Genomic DNA, 14,172 nt, shown 5'->3' with positions numbered 1-14,172 from the left:
TATTGGGGTGACAATTGTTAGTAAAATTACATAGATTTCAGGTGTACAATTCTGTATTACATCATCTATAAATCCCATTGTGTGTTCACCACCCAGAGTCAGTTCTCCTTCCATCACCATATATTTGATCCCCCTTACCCTCATCTCCCACTCCTTTCTTTTGACTTCTTGAGTTCTACCTCTTGACCTTATTGAGAATGCTGTATTATTCTCTTCTCCTGTATTTGAATTTCTTTTATTATTATTTTCATTTTCTTTGATAATTTCCTCAATGCTCTTGCCTTTTCTTCCTGCCCTCAAAATTTCAAATGGAAATGAGTCATTCTCCTTTGGTAACTTGTGATGCAGTCATATAATTTTCAATCCTATTACTGGTAATCTTTATGTTGAACATGTTTTGATTTATATTTCTTGCATTGCCAAAAAGACACACACAAAAATAAAGACCTTTATTCTTGTCTATATAGGCTAAGGAATTTAGCTAATTTTTATTTCCCCTCATCATTTTTTTAAAAAAATATGTTCTGGTGTTTGTTATAATATCTGAACTCTTTCATTCAGATTATTTTCAATTTATTATTAATTTAGTATTGTGTCTTTTCTTAATTTCTATTTTTAAAATATGTATTTAGTTATGTAGCCATATTATAACAATTACTTCATTTAATCCTTTAAACATTTTCAATGCTAACCATCAAGACATTTCCTATCCTGAGTTCAATATTTTTATTCATCTCTAGATCTACTTGAATATATCTTTAATTTTATCAGAGAAGTTCAGTCAAAATACCTGGAAATCTCTTACTGCTGACTTCTCACAAAAAAGATAAGTTGGATATCAGTAGGTTTCTGGGAATACAAATTTTTCACCTTGAGAGCTCTACTAAGTGGACACAGCACAGACCATGTTCATAAACATGGTGTTCGTTAGGTCTATGGTGGTCCATCACTACAACAAAATGCTATGATACTATTTTTTGAAAAAAAGAAACAAAAAAACTCTCCCCACATAATATTTCATGGTCTCCAAGTTAAAACTTTGAGGAAATGAAAATATTATGTACATTATACACCCATGTTCATAGCAGCATTATTAACAACAGCTAAGAGATGGAAGTGACCCAAGTACTCATCCATGAATGAATGGATAAACAACATGTGGTTTATACATACAATAGAATATTATTCAGCCCTAAAATGAAGGAAATTCTGACACATACTACAACATGAATCTCGAGGACATTATGCTAAATGAAATAAGCTAGTCACAAAACAAATACTATACGATTCTACTTATATGAGGTATCTACAGTAGTCAAATTCATAGTAACAAAAAGTCAAATGGTAGTTGTCTGGGGCTGGGGAGGCATGGGATGTGGGAAGTTATTATTTAATGACTATAGAGTTTCAGTTTTGCAAGATGAAAAAATTCTGGAGATTGGTTGCACAATAATGTGAATGCATGTAACACTACTGAACTGGAAACTTAGAAATGGTTAAAAGGGTAAATGTTCTGTCATGCATTTTTACCATAATTGAAAAATCATTGTACAGAGTACAAAAACTTCAAGATACAAAAAGGGTTAAAAAATATAGATATATTTGTAATTACTTGAATATGTACAAACAGTATAATATGAGCAGGACTATGTCAATAATAGCTATATATTATAAGTGGGTAAAACTTTGGAACATGTAGATGTGTGAATTAGCACTGCGAGAGAGATAGTTCACAGGATACTTGTTTTCATATTCTATATTCAACCATGAGCACATATTACTAATTCACTAAAAACAAAATGAACAAACCCAAACAGTGACTAAATGGTGTTGGTGTTTATACTCTCCAAAATCAATCTCTTAGTTTTCAGTACGAGAGGCTGTGTCTCTGTTAGGGAGAGAACGCTTCTTGAAGGTGCCGTTCCCAGGGTCTAAAATGTTCCTTTCTACTGATAAAACCTGTTTAGTGGCTATGGTAGGCAGAATAGTGGCTCCCCAAAGATGTTCTCATCCTAATAGCTGGAACCTGTGAATATGTTATTTTACATGGCAAGAGGGAATTAAGGTTGCAGATGGAACAAGGTTACCAGCAGCTGACTTTAAGGTAGGGAGGTTATTCCGGATTATCTGGTGGGCTCAATATTATCACAGGGGCTCTTTAATGAAAGAGAAGACAGGAGAGGAAATGGGAGTGATGCGATGTGAGAACAACTCTACCTGCTCTTGCTGACTTTGAAGACAGAGGAAGGGGGCCATAATCCAAGAAATGTTGGAGGTTTCTAGAAGCTGGCAAAGGCCAGGAAACTGATTCTTCTCTTGAGTCTCTAGAAGAAATGCAGACTTGTCAGCACCTTCATTTCAGTCCAATGAGACCTGGGTAGGACTTTTGACCTACAAAACTATAGGATGATAAATCTGTATTGTTTTAACTCACTAAGTTTGTGGTCATTTGTTACATTATTAGGATACAGTGACTGTGGAGTGGGCTGAGGAGATTACTTGGAACAAAATAATCAAACTCCAACTAATCTCTCTACAAACCTAATTGTCGATTTTCTGAATTAAATTTGGATAAAGACGAAAAAGAAAAAAAACAAACCTCTAAGGATATTGGCACATCATCATCTATTCTTTAATCTAGGACAGAATACTAAAATCAGAGTACTCTCTTCCTTTGAAAGTAACATAGTTTTCTATTTTCCTAATTGTGTGATTTCCCTTCTCCCTTCATCCTTGAAATAAAAACAACTCCGTCATTTCCAATCAGAAAATAGAAAATACAAAGGAACAAGAATTGTTTTAATTGACACTAAAAACAAATCAGTACATGTCTAGGTAGGGATTTTTTCCCATCTCCCCCACAAATTTAGGTATTTTAGAGTTCTTCCTTAGTGTCAGGAATAGTGTTTTAATCCTGAAAACAACCATACCAAGGAGAAATAATTATGGTTCGCATTATACAGAGGATAAGACCAAAGCTTTAAAAAGTTGAGTAGTTTTTCCAGCTGATCAGCTTTGCACCCATCAGCCTGTTGCCTCCAGGGCCCACAGCCCTAACCACTGACTTCTCCGCTCTCACTCCTGGCTTCGTGACCTCCTGGCTGTCCTTCAAAAGCATTGCCCTCCATGTTTTCCTACTTAGCCTCTGGCCTCTCATCGTACAGGATTTTTTGTCCAGAGGCTTCATTACATCACTCTTTCTCTCACATTCTGTCTTTCAAATCATTAATCCCCATTTTTCTACATCATCTCTGGTCTTTACTACTTTCAATGTAGATTTTAATATACTATAGTATTTTCAGCACCCTTGTGTTGTTCTCTTTTTTTTTAATTTACGCTTTTCAAAACCCCAATCATCTCAAATAATTGAGCTTATTTTCTCTTTCATCTCTTTATTTATAGAACCACAGGAAAATACAAAGTCAGTGCTTTCTATTTTTTTCTATGACAGATTTCCCCTCTTCACCTTCAAATCCATGGCACCTCTGTACTTCTGTTGGGTTTACATTCCGCAGAAGATAGCTCTATCAGTACCAAGCATTAGGAACTAGTGGTACCCTCACCTTCCACACGGAGACTGGTGGCCTCTCCCCCGCAGATCTTGACTTGGAGGGATTATCCAGTGCTGATTCTGACAAACATGATCGAATGCAGCTCTCTAGAACTGAGGAAGAATTGTCTACTGCTTCCTACTCTTCTGATTCACAGGAAAGAAACTTGTCCTTTCATATGAGACATTTTCCTGACATTTTTCTCTGGAATTTCAAGACGAAGCATGAAAAATACAGTCCCCAGAGTGCATTAATCCCTGAAGCTTCCTGTTTATATTCCATCTTGAAGCTTGCTCCACATGTGACTATGTCACCTACCACCTGTCTGCTTTTACCTTTGCCTCATCTCACAATAGGGCATCTCCAAGTCTGTGGAAATAGAGGTAATTATTGATGGGATGAAGTTTCTATAAATGTGTGTGTGTGTGTGTGTGTGTGTGTGTGTGTGTGTGCATGCTTTACTCTCTGTCTTAGGACTTCCATCTTTGAAGAGTCACACAGGACAAAGGACATAGGTAGGAGTCTCTCTCTCTCTTTCCCTCTCTCCCTCTCCCTTTCCTCCCCTCTACCCCTCTGTCCTGCAGATTCTGTCTCACATGATAAAGCAATTTTTTGCTACTTATTTTTTACCACCTGACCTCACGTGGGCGTTTTGAGTAGATATTCCTTTTAGAGTGTCAAATTGTTAATATTTACTTCTGATTTTCAGTGCTGCCAGAACTCTGTACCTCATCATGAATTGGTACCACTACCATAACCCAGAAGTCAGCATGGAAAAGGTATCTTTGCTACCTAAGTACTTCTTGTCCTGAGCAGGGGCCGTCACCTCTGCATATCACGGTTCCCTGGAGACTTGCTCTATTTTCCTTACTTCCTCTTCTTTCCTTTCTAAAGCCCACTCAGGCTATGTGCTCTTGCAGCACCAAAGACTTTCTGTGTCCAGTTGGGCAACTGGGTTCTGTTATTGCTTGACGTCTTTAATTGTAGGCTGTAGACTGGCAGTGGTTGCATGTCTCCCATTCAGAACCTTGAGCACTTTGCTTATATGTAGCATCATAAAGGCTGCACACCATGTTCTTTCCAGGAGGCCTTGCAGTGCCCTGTTCTCCATTCTAACATGCTTTTCCTCACTGGAGGTTACACTCATGATTTACTGAGCCTCATCTGTAATGTCTTTGAATCCCTTATACTCACTGAGAATCTTGTGTCCCTAAATGAAAAGCCCTTGGCAGGTAGTTAACCTTATCTTCCTTTGCCACTGTCCTATTTCCTGATTGTATCAATGAAACCAACTCTCTGCTACCTTGACTGAAATCATCCATAGGCCACCATTTCTCCTTAACAAGTCATAGAATCATAGATCCTTAGTGTCGAAAAGAGCCTTGAAGGAAATTAGTTACATATGATATGAAGACACCATGATATAAAATTAAACAAAGTCATGATGCGAAACTATATATACAACATGGCCATGTGTGTGTGTTATATGTGTCCTGGAAAGTGGAAAGATATAATCACAATGTTAACAAAGTTGTGTTTAGGTGATAGGATTACTGATGCTGTTGATCTTCTTTCGTACACTTACCCACATTTTCCAAATTTTCTTTAATAAGCAATACTTGACTATAGAAAACACTGGAGTGCTGCCTTTAAATTCTGAGGGGAAATTCTGAGCCTAGAATTCTATGCCAATCTAATTAATTAATAGCAGTTAGGATAAAGACGTGTTAGACATGCAAGTAGTTTAAAAATGTTGCTTCTATTTGTCCTTTTTAGAAAGCTCGGTAAAAATGATATATTACAAAACAAGGTAATAAACAAATGAAGCAGAACACAGGCTGTAAGAAACAAACAAACAGAAAACAAGAAAGGATATGAAGAAGTTCCTAGGACAAGTATTCATGGGAAGTAACCACCTTAGAAAGAAGCAGCAGCTGAGAGGGAGAGCTCAGTTTTTTTGTTTCCCTTTGGGAGAAATAATCAAGAGGAAATTAACTTGGATATGCCCCGAAATGTCAGTTTCAATGGATATTGTTATTCACACATTCATTCACTCAGCACCTATTTTTTGTGCATATTATGTGCCATCGCTATGCTAAATGCTGGAAACACAATAGTGAACCCCCCAACATCTTTTGTTTCTATGTAACATAAAAAGATAATGGCTATTATCTCTTTTAATTTCCACCACAGCCTCGTTTTATAAATGAAGTTTCCCCCCATATTATAAATAAACAAGTCAAGTTCAGAGGGTTTACGTAACTTATTCAAGGTTGCCAATTAGCAAAGGCCAAGGCTGGGATTCAAACAGAGACCCAAAGCCTGTGCTTTCTTTGCTCTGTTCAAGCTAAGTTTTTTCTTCAGAGGGAAAAAATGTCTTTGCTAAGAAATCTGCTTTCTTAGAAGTGTACATTTAGCAAAAATGGTGAGGAAAATAATTTTGAAAATTCTGCTGGCTGGTCATGTTGCAGATGATGTGTCTGGATGAATCCACACCTGATCGTCTGTGACAATACACTCCTGTACAGATGGACGCTCAGCAGATGACGCTGCCACACGCTGCCTGAATTACGGCTGCACTTCCCAAAATGTCTGCTCAGCATAGCCGCAAATTGAAAATAAACTTGTAAACCATTGTCAGTGATGTAGCTCAAAGACTTAGTGGGCGGAGGGGTCTTTAAAGTTGTTTTTCATTACAGTCGGCCCTTTTTCAATGGGCAGAATTCACTTTCTCCGCTTTAAGTGTGCTCACTGAGAAGAAAACATCTTGAAAAGAAGACGTAAGTCTTATGTCCTGGTGCCCTGTGTGAAATGCATCCTATTCTTCAGTGCTGGGATCTTTCTCTTCCTTCCTTCCTTCCTCCTATCACCCCTTCTCACCTCACCTCACCCCACCCTACAAAAGTCCATCTCCAACAGTCTATCACTGTAAGGCAAGCTGCTCCAAGATACTCAAACTCTGTGCAGCCAAAAACTGCTTGCAGGATGTGGACAGGTGTCCACTCAGTCCACAGCCTCTCTGAAATGAGGTTTAATAGAAAGCCCCTAAGCCAACCTCAGGCTTGGAGAGTACAGCGGTTTCAGGTTTCTCATGCTAGCTCCAGCTCCAACTAGCTTTGTGACCTTGGACAAGCTACATAGTTTGTGCCGTGGCTTTCTGTAAATACAAATGATAACAATAGCCTGCTCTTTGTTAGATTTTAATGGGAACTAAGTGAGGTAATGTATGTAATACCTGCCAAAAGGTATGAGTGGCTTGAGGTTTTAAGGAATGATTTTCTCACCAACTTTCTTCTCACCATGCCTTTCTAGCCTCAAAAAATTTGCCCCAGGATTTTAAACAAAAGATCCCCAAAGGCCAATATGATCTGTCTACATGTAATTGACTATGGATTGGGAAAGCAATCAATTTTCATTCCCAACCTGTTCTCTCTGATCAGGCACTGTATCTGCTCAGGAAAACGGAGTCTGCTCTGATGCCTTGCATCTTAGGTTCCCACTCCCTGAGAGCATCAAATCCTTAAGACTCCAATACTTCTTTCCCCTTGATGAGTGAGCACCTTTCTCTTTCTACAGCTGCTCTTCCCCTAGCACCTCACAATACCTGCTAACCTGAGAAATCTGTGTGAAGGATTCTGGAGAGAATCTAATTGGTAAATTTCTCAAAGTTTTATGTTATTGACATTTGTAATGGTCAAACCAGATTTTAAAAAAGAAGATACTTCCTCTCAAACCCAGAAAATAAAACTATAGTGTTCCACATTAGCTGTAGGGGCTACTGTGCCTTCAGTCCTAAACACGTAAGGTGATTCACCTATTTGCCAAACATCCTCCATGCAAGCTTGAGTTCCAGGCAGTTCCCCAAGGAACTAGGGCGCCAAGCCTGTGTCCAGCCTGCTACTAACCTTCAGAGACTCAGCAAACTAAAGCCAACAAAACCTGTGAAGGACAAGAAAGCCTACCCTTTCCTTAAAGATTCAGGCTCTTCCAGGATCTAACTGAGGCCCATCTCTATCTTCCTCCATTTTTCATTCCTCCATTTTTTCCATTCCTCTCCTCCCTTCCTTGCTTTACACACTCCTAAATACCACATTTACATCCATGGCTTCAAAAGCCATCTCCAAATTTGTAGATACCTGGAGAAATTTGGTCTCCCCCTTCTCCTTATTCCCTTCCAAGGCAGAGGAATACTCATCTGATGAATGGCCCCCTTGCAAAAGTAGGCAGAATCACTGATGTTTGGGTTCTGGGATGGCTTTCCCCCACCACCAAGCAATTCTCCAATACCAGCTGGGTGTCCCACAACTCAACTCAATTCTGACACTGTTTACCTGGATACAGCATCAGATGCCACAAATTAAGGGCTCAGTTCTACGAGACTGTGCTCCACTTCAGATGCCAATTGCAAGTCCAGGTTGTCACCTGTGCTCCGACCACTTGGCTATAAATCTGAGGTTCCCATGACTCTCCTCCCCTTTGGATTTGATTAATTTGTTAGAGTGTCTCTGTCATGTAGGGTGTCATGTGGGGTCTCTAGTCCTGCTCCCCACATAAGAACGCAGGACATGGTGAGGCCAAAAAGGAACACCGATGGAGCCATAGTTAGGGGAGTCACACCACTATAGTCTTACCGGCGGCTGGGTTGGAGACACAGGAAGCAGGAGCCACACGATCCGCAACCTACCATCCACTTCTCTGCCAACCAACCAACCCCTTGCTAAGTGTACTCTGTCGTACTAACTGCAATCCACGCTTGCCAGCCACCATCTTCTTGCTAGCCCCCATTTTCTGCTATCGTAGCCACAACAGTTATATTAGTGGCCAATGGCTCACTGGTTACAGCGGAAGGCCAACTAACCACAGCTGATGCCCATCCAATGACAGTTGATGGCCATTTACTACCTGAGCCAGCACCTTTCCACATGAGGCCAAGAGCCTGGAAACTGCACTCCGGGCTCTGTCCCCACAGTCTCACAGAACTCAGGAAACACGTTTACCAGTTTACTAAAGGACATGATAAAGATACAGATAAACAGCCAGATGAAGAAATACATAAGATCAGGTCTGGGAAGGTCCTAAGTGCAGAAGCTCTGTCGCCATGCAGTTGGGGTGCACTACCCTCTCTGTGTGGTTGTGTTCACTCCCCACCCTGGAAGTTCTCCAAACCCCCTGCTATTGGGATTTTATGGAGGCTTCATCATGTGATAGGTATAATTGATCATTAACTCCGTCTCCATCTCCTCTTCCCCTCCCTAGAGAAGTGGGAGCTGGGCTGAACATTTCAAGCTTTTAATCGTGGCTTGATCTTTCTAGTGACCAGCTCCCCTCCCAGATCCATCCAGGAGCCCACCCACAGTCTCCTCATTAGAACAAAAGATGCTCCTAGAGCTCTTCTTAAGAAATTACAAGGGATTGAGGAGCTTCTGTGCAAGGAACCACGGCAGAGACCAATATGTGTATTTTCTGTTATCTCACAACTATATGTTGAAAGATCAGTTCATGGGTGTGCCTTTTTCATTTGTTTCTTCCTTTCTCCCATCTTGAATAGTAAAGACCAATTTTTAATCATGCATGAGAGAAAGCTCTGCCATCTTTCTCTGTCTCTGCTCTCCATGCAGCAGCCTGGGTTGGCTGCTTGGGGGCCTGCTTCTAAGTAGACCTGGCCACCATCTGCTGCTGTTGGTTTTTCCTGGGCTGCCTTCGTCCTCTTCACCATGGTCGGTATGATTGAGGCCAGGGCCCGCTTTGCATGGAGTAAAAATTCAGCCCTCTACTTTTTTCTTTCTCTATCACCTTCTCTTTCCCTTTCTTTTTTCTCTTTCTCCCATGTAGCAGCAGAACAGTGGCAGCTGCTGTAGTTGGGGTCTTGTCTGGTTAAGCAACAGGACTTGGGAACAAACGTCCTTTATAATTTTTTTTCTCTTTTTTCCCTGTATTTATTTATATATTTATTTGTTTGTTTAGTATTTGATTTTCAAATGTACTTTTTACTCTTGACTCTTTCTTGCTCCCTCTAGATCTGCTGGATATTTTCTAGCTGTATTTTGTATGAAGCAAATGAGGTTTGCATGAGATTTATTAGCTTAGAAGAATAAGGTTGTAGTGGACCTCGATTGTTTTTATCTCCTAGCATCATTTTACTCTTCTCCTGGAAACAGTTACTCAGTTTATCTCTGGGAGGCTATCCTCTTCCACACCCTCAATTCATATTCACGTCCTATGGAGCATGTGGGTTAAGCCCCAGCAATCAGAGCATTGCATTGCCCTGGTCTCAGTGCTTGTTTCAGGGACCAGAAACCAATGAGACTTTTTCCGGGAATGTAAGGAAAACGCTCTTTTCCACTAGACTTAAGATGGCTAGATGTGATGTTGGAACTTCTGGCAACCATCTGCAATCACAAGGTGAAAGCCTGCCTGAGAACGGAGCCAAAGCACAAGGATATGTTAAGATATGGCTAGAAAGATACTGGGAGATTGAGCTGCAGGACAAAGTATCCCTGAAGCAAGCTCTACCCTTGAGCTTTTAATTTACAACCTGATACATTTTCTCTTTTCTTACTTAGGCCTATTTGGATGACATCTGTCCCTTAAAATGGGAATGTGCCAATTAAAGAAGGGGGTTCAATTCCAGGCTCTACAAGTCATTTCACCAGTTTTAATCATTCATATTTGGATCCAAATCCAGTTAATCATAAAGTGGTGCTGTTGTTTCTTCAGCTACTGCTCCTTGTGCTTTTATCTTCACTAGGATACTATTATTGGGACAGTGTTTATTCCTGTATTCCCTGGTAACAATATATTATCAACACAACCAAAATTTCATCCCAACTTGATAATTATTAGATCTATATTTTCAGATCAGATTTTAACTTTTATATTTAGGTCTTTGATATATTTTGAGTTAATTTTTGTGTATGGTGTAAGGCAACTGTCTAAATTTTTTTGTTTTTTTGCATGAGCATATCCAGCTGTGGCAGATCAGATCATTTGTTAAAAAGACTATTCCTTCCCTATTGAATATTGAATTACCTTGGCACCTTTGTTGAACATCAGTGATTGTAACTGTGAACCACACTATTATGATTCACTTTGTATTAAGTTTTGAAAGTGGGTAATGTAAGTTTTCCAGGTTTTCCTTCTTCCTTCCTTCCTTCCTTCCTTCCTTCCTTCCTTCCTTCCTTCCTTCCCTCCCTCCCTTCCTTCCCACCCCTCTTCTTTTCTAAAATTATCTTGGCCATTCTGGGTTCTTTGCATTTCCATAAAATTCTTAGGATCAGGTTGTCAACTAAAAACAAACCAACAAACAAATAAACCTGCAATATCTCTGAGGTAGGCCTGTACTTTCTTTCCAATGTTGTGAAAGGAATTGAGAGCAGTATGACATAATGAAAAGAAAGGAAGGAAGGAAGGAAGGAAGGAAGGAAGGAAGGAAGGAAGGAAGGAAGGAAGGAAGGAAGGAAGGAAGGAAGAAAGGGGACTCAGGTAAAAAGAACTGGGGTTTGAATACTATCTTTCCACTTATCATTTTCTTTTTCTTTTTACTCTGGAGAAGTCACTTAATTACTCTGACTCCTGGATTCTTTAAGCTCAAAATTGTACCAATATTAGAATCCTTACTTGGGAGGCACAACCTAGTTTCTGATTTCATGCCGTAAAGCATCCTTTCTGCCACCCCAATCATTGCTCCTCTTCAAGAGGTCAGATTACTAATCTGAATGGTCATCCTATGACCATAATTAGGTCCCATTTATACCTGTGCAGGTTCACTATTTGTCAACAGATGACATATTTGTGTGTTTCTCTCTCTCTGCTGCTGTCCTGTTCCTATTGTTTCCATGCTCTAGTACCAGGGGCCCTGAAGCCTGGCCACACATGCTGCCCCTCTCTTTCTCCCCTATGTGCTACATAGTGCTACGACACTTAGGCTTGGGAAGAGTTTTGTGGTTGGTGGTAAGATGAAGCCAAGATGAAGACCTGGATCTAAGTTATGAGTTCCAACTTGGTTTTAAGCTAGAATTCTGTAGTACTGGGTAACTGGGCACTGTGTCAGCAAAATAAGAGTGTGTGTGGTATTTTGCTTGCTGTTGTTTTGGTTTCTTGGGTCTGTTGCTTCCTTGAGGATCTCAATTTTCTCCCATAAAATCTTAGAGAAATCTGTATACAAGAAATAAAAAGAAGGAGTTTCTAACCCAAGACTGTACTAGAGATTCACACCTCAGATTAACTTCAAACAGCTTCTGGCAAGTTTTTGTGAAGATTTAAAGAGGTGATATACACAAAAGCCCCTGGTATGGTCCATAATATATGCTTAACAAATTCTAGTATCTCTGTCTAGAATCTAGCCTGGAATACTAGAGTCTTACTACTAAGGGCAGTCCACGTTCAAAAAACATCAGTATTATCTGAGAGCTTATAGGAAAATCAGAACGTTCGGTTGTACCCTGAACTAACAAGCTGCATTTTCACAAGATTCTCAGGTAATTCCAAGATACATTACAATCGAGCTACATTGCTGTGGAGGTCAGATTACTAATCTGAATGGTCATTCTGTGGCCATGATTAGGCCCCACTTATACCTGTGTGGGTATAAATGTGTGCATGTTCCTGGCACTGTCCTTCCTGCTCCAGCGTCCTGTTTTGTTCCCACAGCCATGCTGCCTAAAGCTTGGATTGTCTCTAGGGCTGTGGAGCATATTATTACAAATGGCATGCTTTCCAAGTTAAGTCGGATTCTTCTGTCAATAAAGTTTGCAGAGAAGCTTGTAGTCGTGAAGTTATTTTCTCCACAAGGAAATGTGAACTAGCATATGTTGAAGACACCAATAGAAAGGATGCTCAGGCAGATACAGAAGTAGAGCTCGTCTGAGTGGTGTGAGACAGGTGTGGAGACAAATCCCTGAGTGCAGAGAGGGCTTACTTTTTAATGAGCTGGCGGTGATGGATGCTTCTCTAGAGGATCCTTTGCTTCCAAGAGAGGAAAAAAAAGTATAATTGAGCTTATAGATCGTTCTTTCTACTCTACAGAAATGTGTGTGTGAGCTCTGAAGGACAGAAGCTTTATCAAAGTTCCCAGGGAGCTGAGCTAGACTCTCACTGAGTGCGGTTACCACCACCTTATTAGCAGTCATTAGATTTGGATATTATTGAATCAATGGTGGTTTATTATAAAGGCCTTGAATCTTTTACTTGTACTTTATGTCGTTTAACTGTTTTCTTAAGAATTTTTTTTGGTCCTTTTTTATTTTCTTCCTTTTCAGAGGTTTCCTTTTATTTGTACTGAGTTGTCATAAGGGGTTATCCTATGACAATAATTAGGCCACATTTTTCTAAACATTAAACATTATATATGAACTTTTTTCAAAAAATTAAACATTGTAACATTATATAGAATGACTACTGAATAAAATGCAAATCTCACGGAAAATCGAGGTTTGAAAAGAGATCAGTATATACCAGAAGCTGAAGGTGGAGGGCTGATTACAAAAGGGCATAAGAGAATCTGGGAGGAGGTGTGATAGAACTGTTCTGTATCTTGATTAGGGTGGTGGTTACCTGAATGCATGAATTTGTCAAAACTTATAGAATTGTACACTTTAAAGGAGTGAATTTTAAATTATATGAATTATAACTCAATAATGAATGTGGGGGGAGTCCCAATCTGAAAACAAAATAGTTACATTGAGTTCCGTAGGAATGAGAGTGGTGTTGGGGTGATGGTAGGGGGTACATGTTCTTACTTTTCAGAGGCAGTATGCTCTTTTGGCTAAGAATATAGCCTTTAGAGCAGGGGGACTGAATTCACCCTGTAAGAATTCTCTCCGTTTCCTAATCTGTCAATTGAGTGAATAGCAGCATCTGCCTCATGGGGCTATTGTAAATGTTAAACAACAATGACAAAACAGAGGCATGGGCACTGAAAATTTAAGGCTTTGTAATGGGAGAAAGTCTCTGATTTTTTTTTTCCCCTCACCTCACTCTTGGTGAGGTCATTCTTGTCTCTGCTGAAAAATAGTCTTCATCATGAACCCCCCACACGTAACTCTGCCCAGCCTGCCATATCAGGGCAGCCACTGCTGAGTAAACGCTCTGGAATAAATCACCTCTCATGCCATGCTCCCTCCAGGTGAGGACTGAGGTCACTGCAAGAGGCATAACAAATAGTCGACATAATGTACCAAACTAATAGATTCTATAAGGAAACTAAATGGAAAATTTTTCTTGAGTGCTAGTCACCTCTGGCTGGAGACAGTGAAGCCAGTGTTATTATAGATGTAGTTAAATCAATAATACTTTTTCATTCATTTCTCTTTCATTTCACAAAAATGCCTATTTTAGCCAGCAAAAGTGGTAAGGAGATATTATCGAGGGTAATTTTTCATTCTCACATGGATTATATTCTGGGACATTGCTCTTCTAAATAGCCCCATTTCTGTTTTTTCTTTTTTTTCCTCACAGAAATGTATTCAATTTTCTTCCAGCAGCGTGAATTCATCTGGAAAGCTATGACAATCAATTAAATAAATGGGAAAATAGAATGCTTGTAATTATGATAATCAAGCTATATGAAACCCACCCTCTTAGGTCTAAAACCCACACATCTTTAAGCAATATATTAATTAAG

Source organism: Rhinolophus sinicus, chromosome 17, assembly GCF_057876585.1.
Source record: "Rhinolophus sinicus isolate RSI-liver-muscle chromosome 17, RSI-T2T, whole genome shotgun sequence".
NCBI lineage: Eukaryota > Metazoa > Chordata > Mammalia > Chiroptera > Rhinolophidae > Rhinolophus > Rhinolophus sinicus.
This window is presented reverse-complemented; position numbering follows the sequence as displayed.